At 41.3% G+C, this 13923-nt stretch overlaps 1 protein-coding gene across 2 annotated transcripts in view; it reads right to left on the bottom strand.

Annotated features, from left to right (window-relative positions):
* The window catches only part of LOC138753875 (cysteine-rich motor neuron 1 protein-like), a 300852-nt gene that overhangs the window by 230377 nt on the left and 56552 nt on the right, over positions 1–13923 (bottom strand). The window lies entirely within an intron of this gene.

Below are 13923 nucleotides of genomic sequence, written 5' to 3'. Positions count from 1 at the left end.
CAAATATACAGTACCATGGATAGCATTTGGTGAGCTTGCACACAATGTTAACTCTGCCTATACAATACACAAAAGTGTTGGAGAAACAGCAGGTCACACAGCATCCATAGGTTATGCCACATAGGTTATGCTGAGTTTCTCCAGCACTTTTGCATATTGCACTATGGTCAAAGCATCTGCAGACTCTACTGTTTAACTCTGACTTTGTTGGTTGTCTTTCATCATCAATTCACCCAGTTCATCTTCCTCAAAACTAAAAAAAAATGGACTGCATACGCTGCAGTTAATAAAAGGCTTGAATTGTTTACGTAATGGAATTGAAAACTTTTAGTGCGAACAGAGGTCTGAGTTAATATTTAAAAACATGTTCTTATTTCACCAGACCCAACTGACAAGTTACAACTGCTGCAAACAATGTTTTTTAAAAAAAATTCCACAATTTTTTTTCGAAACAGAAAAAAAAAATTGATGCAAGGGATAATGGGTCAAAACACAAGGACTTGACATTTGATGTCCAGGAAATTGCTGGCCACAGCGTAGTTCATCTTAGACTTCCATGCTTGCTCAGTAAATCATGGTTTATTTTTTGGACAGCTGTTGGCCAGATTCTGGCTCTCTGACTGCTCAAAACAAGCTCCCCAGCTTTACCTCATGGATGACGGATGATCTACAACTAGCAACTCTATCTGAATGGAGTCACTGATGCTGGGCTGAGTGTTCGAGTTTAGCTGAACTTTATTTAAACATTTTAATTACTGTATATGTACAGACTTTGATGATTTTATTTACATTTCAACATCTCGAACAATCAGAGCCTTCTTAAACTATTCAAAGTTCTTTCACAGTGGAGAGCAACCATAAGTCTTCAGCCAAGGCAAGTGGCCTCATCCATACAACACCTAATACATAGTTATCAACTAGAACACTGCAGGTGCCTCTCAGGTATAGAGGGCCAGCTTGTTGAATCCTCCACAACTGGAAAAGACACGTCCAAGAAATGGACAGTTGATAATACTGTGCAATAGACTGGGCGCTGTCAGGGTCCAGCACTATAACTGCCGATAACTTGGTAAGTTTGTGTTTGATAACTGGCATGCTAAATCCCATATCATCTGCACATTGAGCCATATAACATCTTGCATAACTGGAACAATGTATCTTGAAATTATCATCTCATGTCCTGCAATAATATGCCACCACATTGTATCATGGTATCAAGCAAGCTCTTAGATGGGGTCATGAATGTAAGAAATAGAGGGTTATGGATGTGAGGCTGAACAAAATTGAAAGAATGCAGAGAAGATTTACAAGGAGGTTGCCGGGACTTGAAAAGCTGAAGCCCCTTCACACTTGCATCCCACTAAATTGGGCATTCAGTATTCTGGGATAGGAATGGGGGTTTGCCTTTTCACATTTGACCACTCCTAACTGGGACACTGAACCCTTTCAAACTTGCAAGGAGCCATCCCCGGGGTTAGGACTGTTCTATCTTCTACCGGTGACGTAATGACACAGCAAGTGATGGTGGACCTGCCCTAAATCCTGAACAATGTATTAGGATCTTATATTTGAACAAATTTAATCATGCATAATTGTAACATAATTAAGATTTATGTTCAGCACAGTATGAACCCTTCAGTCCATTGTTGTTGTGCCGACCTATATCAACCTTTATAAGGGACCATGGAAAAGTGCAAGCAATATATAGCAACAATGGACAATTTTTAAACAGAGTGGGAAAGTTGGCAGTGCTATAGCGCAAGATTTATACAGCGTGGGAAAGTTCATAGCACTATAGCGCACAATTTATATAACTTAGGAAAATTGGTAGTGTTATCATGTACAATTTAAACAGCGTAGGAAAGTTGGTAGCATCACCGCATACAATTTATAAATACTGTGGGGGGAAAGTGATGGAAGACCTGCCCTCCCACAGTTCCATGCAGCAGGGAAAGCCTTGTATGCCCAGCTGTATACATGGAGTATTCATAGAGGGGTTTATCTGCTGCACAGCATTCTGGGAAGTCAGGCCCACCATTGCTTTTTTCCCATTGTCTTTATAAATTGTGCGCTATAGCGCTACCAACTTCCCCACCTTGTTTAAAAATTGTCCACTATTTCTATTTATTGTTGTTTATTGCTCTCTCTCTCTCCCCCACCCCCCTCCCCACCCCCCACTGTGACAAAGTTGATACCTTCATTTTAATCTTTTCTTCCTGCACTCATGCAAAAACTTGGGTCATTTCAATCCCACAATGCAACTACCCGTTTCACACTTGCCTGATTGCAACGCCTGCATCTACAGATGCCAGGGATTGTACTAGGGGGGTCGAGGCCATCAATTCCCGATTATAGATGCCATCATCTGACACCAGCGTTAAGCTAATTTTGCTTTCATACTTGCCACTTTAAAGGGCGATTGCCGTTTGATTCCTGGGATCACTTGCAAGTGTGAAAGGGGCTTAAGTTTCAGGGAAAGGTTAAAATCGTTAGGACTTCATTTCCCTAAAGTTTGAAGATTTGATGGAAATATATAAAATTATGAGGGGTATCAATAGAATAAATGCAAGCAGGCTTTTTCCACTGAGCTTGGGTGAGAACAAAGGAATATTTAAAGGGAACATTAGGGGGAACTTCTTCACGTAGAGAATGGTGAGAGTGTGGAATAAGCTGCCAGTGGGAGTGGGGTTCAATTTTAACATTTAAGAAAAGTTTGGACAAGTGGATGAATGGGAGGGATATGGATGGCAATGTTCTGGGTGCAGGCCAGTGGGATTAGGCAGAATAATAGATGGGCACATACTAGGGTCTATTTCTGAGCTGTTCTGTTCTATGGTTCTACGGGAAAAAAAATTAGATTGTTGTGGAGTAGGTTTACATTGATCAGCATAACATTGTGGGCTGAAGGGCCTGTATGTACTGTGTTGTAATGTTCTATGGTCTATGTGAGACTGGAATGCTGCAGGAAGTGATATCTTCTTATATCAATCACAAAGCATGATCATCAGGACTTCCCTTCCCACAGCAAGGAAAAATTACCAACATTTTTTTTCTTGAAAACAGTACATCTTTAACATATTGCACTATCAAAGAGTTAATTCAGCCTTTGCCAAGAGTTTCCAGAAAGGCCTGTGTAAAGTCTTCATCTGTGATAACTTCTGCATGCCAAAGGGCCAGATGTTAGGGAATTAAACACTCTGCTTTATGCATATTACTGGGAGTCAATCAGGGAAATTATATGCTGCAGCCAAGGTACTCAAATGAAAGCTCAATACATGAACACTTCATACTCTCACTATTAAAGAATTTAATAAAGATAAAACAACATATTAGACTTCATGCACCCTAGCAAATGTTTGCTGAGATGGCAACAAAATATTAATGATACTTATTTTACAATAAAATAACAGAGGTAGAACAATAACAATGAATGATTGGCTGCATTAAATCTGGAGTTTGCAGTGTTTATTAAGACTGCAAATGATTCTATTTTTGGAGATTCATTTAGTTTATCATCTCTCTTTTTCTATGCAATCAGCTGCTTAAGAACATAAAACATGGAATGCTTCTAACTGGTCTTTGGTTAGCCAAATAGAAGAGGACAACTCTGGATGTACAATATTCGTAGTGGGTGCATGAAAGAATACCAATTTTCTTTCTGGCCGATCTGAATAGCTCAGACTCATTTATGGATTGAGCAACTTCCTGAGCGAGCTGCTAGACTGAGGAAATAAAGAATGCACCCCTAGGACAAAGAGGATTACAGTAATATTACTCGGTCCTGAAAAAGGAGTCTATTGATTGCAAAATTTTGGATGATTAAAGGTGGAGATTTTATTGTCTGCCAGAGAATTCTTCAGATTGTCACGGGGATCCTCCAATTGAACAACAAAGTGAAAATCTGAGGCAAGTGTTGGCTAGGAGTTCTACTCCTAGGGAGCCCGGTGAGAATTTCCAGACAATAAATGCAGTGGAAATGCATCCCAGCACTTAACCTATGTCCTCGGTGGAAAAAAACTGCTTGCATTTACTCTATCAAAACCCCTCATTATTTCAAATCTCTCTATCAAATGCAAACTCCCCTTTTCCTCCACCCATAGGTATGGACCTATTCACTGCCTATGGCGGAAACACAGGAAATATCAGTTAAATGCAATGAAAGAAGAGAGACAGTGAATTTAACTCTTTTTTTCCCCCATTGCCCTAACTCACAGAGCTCCAATTACAGAGCATAAAGCAAAAATTTCCTTGTTGAAACTCTCGACTCAACCTTTTGATTCAGTGATAGCCAAAGCTATAATTGTGGAATTGTAAATGGCACCCAGTGCCCTCCAGTTACAATGGTACACACACCCCTTGTATTGAAGTGAAACCAGCTGCCACTGAACACAACTCTGAGCAATGCAAATGAGGCACTTTCTAAAGGAGTAAAGGAGCAAGCCAGCGATGAAGAATTGCTTCAGGAAGGGCACATTGCCTCTGCTTGCCTCAGCTTGAGAATAGGGATTCTATGCAGAAAAATTTGTTAATGAAATCCTGCATCCTTAATTTGTAAACATTCTCAGCAAAATTCAAGCAGAACTCAACCAGTAAATATAAAATGTTATTAATGTTATTTATCAATTAATCAATTCAAATCATACTGTGAGCGCTGCAGTGCGAATAATTCTGACGCAAAGTTCACAGACTGTACAACATGCTTTAATTAGCTTAAACTTTGTACACCAGTCTTAGCGTCTTTGCTGGCTCCACGTCTGACTGTCCCCCAAAGGAGCCAGTTCAAGTCTTTAAATGGGCCAGTGATTGACAGCTGGCAGGTGGGGCAATCCTCCCAGGTTGCCCCCTGCAGTAGGCTGGAGTGCAGCACTGTAGTGGCTGTATCGCCATATATACCTGCCTGTTTTGTCTCTGGACAAGCTTAACTATTGTGTAAAAAAAACAAACCTCTATGAAACTCTGTTAAACAGTCTTTCAAAGTACATTCTTTCACCTGAGCCATCTTGGCAGTAACTGCATGATTTTCCATGCCAACAAATTGAGCAGTTTATTGGATAACAACCCTATTTTCTGCTCTTTAGGGAATTAAGAGGGGAGAAGTGGGTTGATGTTTACCTTGGCTGAGATATGCAGAACCCATAATCATGATCTCAGAATAAAGGTCTGGCTATTTAGGATGGAGAAGAGAATAAATCTCTTCACCCAGAGGTTAATGGACCTTTGGAATCCTGTATTCAAGAGGATTATGGAGGCTAAGTGTCTTCAAGTTGGGGATGGATAAATTTTAAGACAATTAAGTGAATCAACAAATGTGACACTGAGGTAAAAGGTCAGCATGTAATGGCAGAGCAGGTGGCTAACTCCTTGTTCTAGTTATTTTTTTATGCTGTGCTGCTCGGAACTGTATGGTTCATTCAAGGTGGACATTTCTACACCTCCCCTTCTCAATGAGCAGCCAGGGCAGGGCAGGCAGGTGCAAAATTGTATTCTTGGTGCCAGTGGAGTCACATTTACTTTCAGATCCTGTCCACAGTAGACCACATTGTTTGGAAAAGATACAGAGAATATACAGTCTCTGGGCGAAGGTTTTACTCTGATCACATTATTACAAATAATTTTTTAAAGTTGGCAATATTTCAAATTCATTTTGTTTTAATTTTGGAATTAAGATTCTATCTCATTTTGGGCAAATAAAATGACATTAAACATTATACTTCATGAACTATGCATCTATTATGTTGTATCAGAGAAAAAAAATTTAATTTTCCTTTTATTTCATTTTGTAAAACGTTCTATCAGCTGTTGTGTTATCACAATTTCATAGTTTTGTGTTCAGATTTTATTTTAACCTGAAGAAAATAATTTTTAGCTAAGCTATTTCAAAGTAAAATTTATTTTATTCAAACAGCTAGCTTTAGTCTGTATTGCATGTGTATCTGATTCTCTTATCTATTGCTGGAGGTAATGGCATTAGAGATTGGCAGAGGTGAGTGGGAAAAGCACCGAACAACACAGAAGACGAATGAACAGCAAAACACTGACAATAATTCATCATCAGTTTTTGTTCCCACTTCATAAAAAAAATGCCTCCCTCGATTTGATGTTGCGATCGGCAGTGGGCTTGAAGCTGCAGCATTTTTTTTTACCTACACAGCAGGAGGCAAACTAAACGCATGCACTCATTTAAAAAATAATGACCCCCCCTCATCGCCAGGGAGAAATCTGCACAGGTTTCTTTGAGGGTGAACATTGTTGGCCAGCGGGCAGGCTGCATTTCTGGCCACTCATGCTGAGTGAACACATAATTGCCAGCGCTGCAGACAGTGGTTCTGTGTACACGTCAACAGAAGAGCCAGCAAACCCTGATGCTACTCTTCCAGTCACCCCTCTATATTGCTGGAACAATTGGAGATGCAAATCAGGAAAGAGCTGTGATGTACTGGGGAGTGGGGAGGGGGCTTTATTCGGCTGCTAGCATCGAAGGCCTGAAGGAGGAACACTTTGCGTCTGCAAGATGCGCCATAGAAAGCAACAAAAAGAAGGGGTCCAGAATACATAAAATAATCGCCCCGGAGTTGCTTTGAGGAGAGTGCTCAGTTTTGCTGAAGAGAGTTGAACTTTTGTAAACTTTTGGCTCTACATCTGTGTCTGCACAGTGTGCCATTCAAAATTACTCACATAAATATACAAATAACCTTTTTAGGCCATTTAAGCAAGACTGGAGATAAAATGGCACAACGGTTGCCAACGTGTGGGTGGAGTGTTGGGAAAGTAAACAAAGGAGACTCGCTTTTGGCACTTGAAAAGGCACAAATATTTTTCATTGGCACGAGGCTGAAAAATTGACTTCAGAATTTAGCAACAGCAAGATTGTCACATTGAGCATTGCAGCAATATTAAAGGGACTGCTCTGTTTTCCACAAGCGAGACAGAGCAACCCAACTATTGTTGGCAGCTTACTATTTTCTAAAGCAGTCGTTCTCTGCAATCCAAAAGGTCAATCATGCAACAAAGCCTCTTTCTATTTTCTCAGCTTTATAAGCTAAACAATTTCCATATCTTTAAAAATAGTTTCCCCAGGAATAATTTTATCTGTGAGAGACAAGAGTTTCATTCTGCAGAGAGATACGGTTCAAATGACACCTTCAACAAAAGAAGTAACAAACCTCAGAGACACGAGCAGCACATTCTATTGCTTGGCCACCCTGCGAGCATCATCTCAGCGACTAGGGGATCAAAATTAATTCATTTTGCTTGAAAGAAGCAGCTGTGGAAATGGTAATTTTGAAAAAAAAAATCCATCGCTAAGCTAGATACCAGAGTTGCACAAGAGTCCAAGACCAGAGGGCACAGTCTCAGAATAAAAGGACATCCCTTTAGAACAGAGATGAACATAAATTTCTTAGACTGCTGTGGAGGCCAAGTCATTGGGTAGATTTCAGGAATTGCCTATTAATATAAAAAGCCTCAAAGCCATGTACAAAATATAATGGAAGATATATTCTTAGAAATTTAATTGGATGGAAATAGCACAATTTGGTTTGAAATCATTGACTTGAATGTTCAATACAACACTGGATATTTTTAGGAAAACAGTGCATTTTGAAATTTTTAAAACACCAGTTAGATTTCACAGAAAATATTGGCGCAATTAACACGAGCACAAAACTGAGAACCCGTCTACCAAAAATTGCAAAATTGGTTAACAGGTGGTTCGTAACACCAAGTTGGAAAAAAACATAGCTTTGTGATCTGCGCAGTTTCCATCAGAACTATGTTACATTCTGTACAACTCCCTAGGCTTTCCTGCACAGCCGTTGGAGAAGGGTGTCAACCCATAAAACAGCACACAACCAAAGGCAAATTGACATCTGCCACATGGATCAAGTCACATCTTCCACTGATCCAACACTCTTTGCCTGCTTGCCCCATTGCTGCACTGCATTCTCATACAACCCTCCGTCAAAACCTTGCCCTCAGTACACCCATGCAGCCAGAAGGGTCAGTCGATTGCAGTTACAGAACCACTTTGAAATCTAGCAAGACCTCAAGGATGTCACAGCTGTAAGTCTGAATATCTCTCATTCACTTTCAGAAAAAAGAGACTTGTTTAAAAATGATAAGTTTACAAATTTAAAAAAATTACATATGTGAAGATAATAAAGCAACCACTACACAAAATCAATTAGAATATTTTAAAATTATAATGAACATAACGAGTTGCCCTTTCCCAAATGACAATGACTCTCATTTGAGTAGAGACTGTTTTATATTTTAACACATCATAGAATAAATGAATACATTTTTGCAACCTGCAGTTGGATATCTAGGAAAATGATGCTGCCTTGTACTGCTTCACAAAATGCAGTATAGAAGTTACCACTACCAAATTCGATCAATGGTGTGATGAAAACATGTAACTAAGCCCCAGTCTGGGTGCCAATAGGTGTGTCGCATCATTGCTGTGTTCATGCAGAGGGAGAAGCACAGAATAAGATACAAGCGATAAATAAGAAATTGCATTATAATTCATAACAGACATAAATTTGAGAAATTATTACAAAGAACTAGACAAAAATATTATGAATTGGGGGAAAGCTCATAAGGCATGGCAATTAAAGACAGAGCAGGTTTCTAAAACAATTAATGCCATTAGGAAAAATTCGAAAATAAGCCTCAAGAAATAAATGAAGCCTTTAAGGGATTTTATATGAAATTATAAACATTGGAATCTGAAAAAGATGCGGTCAAAATTGATAATTTTTTAAACTGACCAGTTACCTTCTTTGAGTATTAAAAAAAGGAAAAAAACATTATATTGAGAGAGAGCGCATGCACACAAAGATGGGAGAGAATGAGAAAGAGCGACAGTGATACAAAAAGAGAGAGAAGTAGAAGGAAACAGAGTTATCCAAGTGTTTATTAATGGAATTTAACATACCTGCCTCCACTACTTCGTCTGGCTCACCACCCATTGAGTGAAGAACTGCCTCCCTCACGTCCCTTCCAAATCCATACCCCCCCACCAACCTTGTAATTGTACCCTCTCATCTTAGGTTCTCTCACTCCAGGAAATAGACTGTTACTATTAACAATTTATGTCCTCATGATTTTATAGATCTAAGGAAAATAGGCTTAGTTTTTCCAGTCTCTCATGATAATTCAACTTCCTTAAGGAGTAAAACATGAAAAGTCTGCAGACACTGTGGTTGAAGTAAAAACACAATGCTGGAGAAACTCAGCAGGTCAAAGGGTGCCCTTTACATAGCGAAGATAAAGACATATAACCGATGTTTCAGGCTTGAGCCCTTCATCAAGGTTCTGCTTTTACAACTTCCCTAATCCTGGCAACAACTTCATAAACTACATCTGTACCCTTTTCAACTTTATAATCCTTTTTATATGCTAGGCAACCAAAACTGTATAAAATATTCTATGTGTGACCTCACCAACATCTTGCATAACTTCAACATGACGACCCAACACTTCCATTCAGTGTCCTGGCCAATGAAGGCAAGTGCGCCAAATGTTCACTTCTCTGCTCCACCCACCTGTGCTACCATCTTTATAGAGCTATGTTCATGCAACCCTTGGTCCCTCTGCTTCATAACATTCTTTAGGGTATTTCCATTTGACAAAGCAAGTCCAGGCATGATTTGATTTACCCAGCACCTCACACTTCTCCAATTCCTTAGCTCAGTTATGCCCCTGATCCAAATCCCATTGTAAAGCCAGATAATAGGATTATAACATGGACAGATATGCTTGTCATTAGCAGAATGCACTCCAGCAATAAGGCACGGAAAATTTCGAGGAGTGGCTGCATCTACACATCTATACAGTCCCAGAGGACTCAGGTAAAGACCACACATGGGTGCTTCCATGACAAGGTTGATGTGGATGGAGCAAACATTGCATGCAATCACGTTTCCCTGGCTATATGTGGAGGATGACACAGACATACTTTTGCATTATGTTGAGCATAATGTTGCATTATTTTTGCATTATGTTGAGCAGGTGCAGGAGTTCATGATCTCCACTCAGGAGGTAAAGCTCACTTTTTCACAAGGGATCAGCAACAATCCAATCATGCATTGTCTGTAATGCAGCTGTTAACTACATACTAACAGAGTCCACACAACATGCTGGCCCAGTTACAGAGATGGACTGTCCCACACAGGAACACTCGAAGCTCTACATCAGTGGTTCTCAACTTTTTTTCTTTCCACTCACACACCACTTTAAGTAATCCCTATGCCATCGGTGCTCTGTGATTAGTAAGGGATTGCTTAAGGTGGTATGTTAGTGGGAAGGGAAAGTTGCGAATCACTGCTCTAGACCTAATTGTTACTGAAATATTTGGCTTGAGAAAAACTGTCATTGACCTATTTCCATTGCAGTTATGAAACCGTGCATGTAACGAGTCAATTAAGTACTATTAAAACAGTGGTTTCCAACCTTTTTCTTTCCACTCACCTACCACCTTAAGTAATTACTAATTACAGGGCACCTATGGCATAGGGAATACTTAAAGTGATAGGTGAGTGGAAAGAAAAAGGTTAAGAACCATTGCTCTACATCGATTGATATCACACCATGGAATAGCTTGATGTCCTCTGAGCAGTAAAGGCAGATTTACAAGCTCAAACAAGGGAATAATTTATGCAAAAGGCTAGCTCTTCTTCAGACAGCTCTGGGCAAATGTGAAACATGCTAATGGGGATTAAAACTAGGCCATGCTCAGTTCAATTTAAAGCTGCTTTCAGGTGCTCGGACGCAGATAATGCGCCAGCAGACGCAGCTGGGGGAGAGTAGTTTGGACATTCAGGTGGCCACGGAGAAGACGCCTATCTGTCACCTGAATGTGCCAGATGAAGGAGAGCCGCATCCGAGCGAATGCCAGCTCCTGTGGACTGTAGCCTTAGTCACAGCTTGTTTATGGAGCACCTTGTAGCAGCACTGCATTTAAATAATGGAAAAGAAATAAACTTTAATTGTTGTCCACAAAACAGTTGTTGGCTTGTTTTCACGAGGACCATATCTCTGCACATAGCTCCCTATTGATGTATCCTTTGCTCTTGATTAATGATAATTGATGACAGAATTTCTGTGGGTTTCAGTTTATCAGGTTTAAGGACGCAAAGGTTGAGAGATGCTTGTGTAGAACTCTCTCCAGAATGCAAAACTCAGTATGAAAGTTTAACTGCATCTAACAAGCCTTTTTCATTCTCTATAAACTGGCACCAAATTGTGGCCGGCAGGGGACTACAGGAGTGGAGTGGTTAGCATGGGATGTCAGGGGCCCAAAGTCCCGCACCGGCCATTCCAGCCCCCTAGTCCTGCGCCGGAGCACTGTCAGGCAGGTCGCCAGCTGACAGTCAACAGCCTGCCCGCTGCTAGGAACCTGAAAGCTGCTAGCTGCTTTGCCTTGCTGCTTTCAGGTGCCTAGGGGGAGCGCTCAAGCCGGAGAATATACTTCCCCGAGGAGAGTTAGGTAAATTCTCCTCGGGGCTGGGATTTCCACTTTCAGGTGGCCTCCTGACAGCCGCATTCAGGTATTTTAGGCGGCTTTACATTCGGGTATTCTGGCCACCTGAAAGCACCTTCATAATTAGTCTGATTTCTTCTGGGAGTGATTGCTAATGGTATTTGACGATGCAGGCAAGTCAATTTCAAGGCAACATCATTAAATTGCATCTACAAATGTTTCGAAGTGATTAAAAAACCTATCTGAAACGAAAGCTGGAATGGAAATTTCATTGAAGGGAAGTTCAAGTTTAAGATCATCTGACTGCATATACAACCAGATAAAACAGTGTTTCTCCGGACACACATACACATACAATACACAGCATGTAACAATCATATATAGATATAATGATACAATTTAAAATTAACATGTAAATAAATATTTTAGAATTATTTATTCAGTTACAGTAATAAATAATTAATTTCACAGGGTCAACAGAATAAATAAATGTTAACTTGAAGAAAGGGGATCAGAAGAAACTGAGCAATGATACAGTAGGGGGTAAACAACTCTCCAAAGAACCTTGAGGTCAGTGCTAATTTATCTCAAAGCATGACATCTGGAATAGGTACCGGTGGTTAACATTGACAATTAACTGTATTTACAGAAATTGTTTCCAGATTGATTGATGACTCCTAGTATAACCCAGGATGCCACTAATTACAATATTCATTATTTTTCCAGTAAGCAGCCCCCCTCCTCCCCCACTTTTCATTATTTTATTACAAACTTTGTTCCAGTTATATATTCAAATAAAAGTTCTGCTGAGTAAAATTCAATAAAGTGACACGAGACTTTAATTATTGTAGAAATTTACCTCATCAGAAGACTTGGAAAAAGTTTATTTTAGGCTGCAAAGCTAGTGCAGCAGCTCACGAACCGAGTCATGTCCCAGCTCACAAAATGGCCAGTGAACGTGGCAATCACGAGGCCTCTGCAGGGACCAATGGACATCATCCCGCGTGACCTCCCGCACGGCGAAACTGTCGGCCAGTCAGCAACTGGCGCTGCAATGATGTCACTCCTGTGGTCAGAGGCAGGGAGTGAAGATAAACAGACCTGGCAGAGCAGTAAATCAGTCTTCAATCTCAACTCAACTGTGTGTGTGTGTTGCTCTCCAGACACTTCACGTAGCTACATTGGTGACTCCAAAAGGTCCATCTGGCATTTGGACCCAAAGATGATGGACCAAGCAGCCAACAACCTGGGTGTCATAGGCATACGCGGTTTGAACAAGTTGAGGCCCAGTTCCACCTTTAACAGATCACTGACGACAACACCCGTTACCACTACTATGTAGTGAGCACACTTGACCAGTACATGGCAGCAAGAGTCGACAATTTCCTACTGCAGCCTCCAGAGCAAGGCAAATATCGTGCCTTCAAAGAGCTACTAGCCCGTACTTTCAGGCTATCATGGTGCAAGCACACCAACTGTTTGCTGCACTTGAATGATTTGGGGGACAGGGCCCCATCCGCCCTCATGAGCAAGATACTTGCACACCCCTGCACCTTGAGCAGATTTTCCTGGAGCAGATGCCCGAGGATATTTGACTCTTGCTCGCCGACGAGGACTTTAGCAACCCAAGGAAAGTCACAGCCTGGGCGGACATGCTCTGGAGAGTGAAGAAAGAAAATGGTGCCTTGGTGGAACATATTGCCAAACTCCGACCCCAGCCAGCAACAAGGCCACAGCAGACAGAGAGGCAAGTGGACCCCCCTCCCCTACTTAGCCATATTGTTATTATCATCAACGATGGGATGCGGGGGGCCGTCGATGCTGTGCACCCTGCGCGTTTCCAGGAAATGCCATTGCCAGCTGTCATTAATGGCTGTGGCAGTTGGCAACATAACAGCCTCCTCCATGTGTGGGACTCTCTGTTGGGAAGGCAGTTCCACATGGACAGTGTATAAATAAGTGTCCTCCTCCACCCCTCCCTCCCCCCAACCCCACCACGGTCTACGACACCCAGAATGGCAAACTAGGCCTGGCACTGAGGGCAGCAAACAGCATCTCTATATGAACTTATGGCACCCGCACCATCCCCCTATGATTTGCTGGCCACCAAATTAAGAGGAATTTTATTGTCACGGTTGTGACCCAATCATTTCTGCAAGCTGATTTCTTGAACGACCACTACCTGCAAGTAGACTTAAAAGAGCAGTGTTTAGTGCAGGCCAGAACTTTACAAATGATGCCCATGCGGAAAGCCAAACTACTGGCCCCCCACCTCGATTATGTCACACTGTCCAACAATGCCTACAAACGCACCCTAGTGGATTTCCCCGTAATCATGGTGCCGCAATTCTTTTCCACAGAACCAAAGCACAGGGTAAGGCATCACATCCTCACCAAGGGCCCCTGCACCATGCCAGGGTGTGCCACCTTACCCCCGA

This window comes from Narcine bancroftii, chromosome 2, assembly GCF_036971445.1.
Source record: "Narcine bancroftii isolate sNarBan1 chromosome 2, sNarBan1.hap1, whole genome shotgun sequence".
Lineage (NCBI taxonomy): Eukaryota > Metazoa > Chordata > Chondrichthyes > Torpediniformes > Narcinidae > Narcine > Narcine bancroftii.
Note: the sequence above shows the minus strand (reverse complement) of the source record. Positions and strands in the feature narration are given on the sequence as shown.